The following is a 999-nucleotide window of genomic DNA, read 5'->3' on the forward strand; positions in this document are numbered from 1 at the left end:
TGTATGCCCCTACACGCACATTCAAACACAGAAAACACGGGTGTAATGGGGGAAAAGAATGAACTGCCTTCCCAGTCTGTGATCTGAGATTTAGTGCGGATTAGAATGCTGTTTCTTGATCTCCCTTCTCTGCATGCTTCCACTCGTTTGCAGAGGCACAGGGTAACTGAATCATTCTTATCAACAGAAACCTTTCGGTTAAAAGTCAGACTTTACAGCAACTGAAGGAAAAAGCAACTGGTTCTTTTCTACGAGAACAGGTAGTTTTCTGGTGCTTGCAGAGATCAAATGGCCCCACTGAACTCATCTCTACCTACCTCGACACTGTCCTATCCCCCCTAGTCCAGGAACTCCCCACATACGTTCGAGACACCGCCCACGCCCTCCACCTCCTCCAAGACTTCCGTTTCCCCGGCCCCCAATGCGTCATCTTCACCATGGATATCCAATCCCTCTACACCTCCATCCGCCATGACCAGGGCCTCCAAGCCCTCCGTTTTTTCCTCTCCAGACGTTCCCAACAGTACCCCTCCACCGACACTCTCATTCGTTTGGCCGAACTGGTCCTCACCCTTAACAATTTCTCCTTTGAACCTCCCACTTCCTCCAGACGAAAGGGGTAGCCATGGGCACACATATGGGCCCCAGCTATGCCTGTCTCTTTGTTGGCTACGTAAAGCAGTTGATCTTCCGTAATTACACCGGCACCACTCCCCACCTCTTCCTCCGCTACATTGATGACTGCATTGGTTCCACCTCGTGCTCCCGCGAGGAGGTTGAGCAATTCATCAACTTCACCAACACATTCCACCCTGACCTTAAATTTACCTGGACCATCTCCATCTCCATTAATGACGACCGACTTGACACCGACATTTTTTAGAAACACACTGACTCCCACAGCTGCCTGGATTACACCTCTTCCCACTCTATCTCTTGCAAAAATGCCATCCCATATCCCCAATTCCTCCGCCTCCGCCGTATCTGATCCCAGGAGGA

The sequence above is a fragment of the Chiloscyllium plagiosum genome, chromosome 21 (genome assembly GCF_004010195.1).
Source record: "Chiloscyllium plagiosum isolate BGI_BamShark_2017 chromosome 21, ASM401019v2, whole genome shotgun sequence".
Classification (NCBI taxonomy): Eukaryota; Metazoa; Chordata; class Chondrichthyes; order Orectolobiformes; family Hemiscylliidae; genus Chiloscyllium; species Chiloscyllium plagiosum.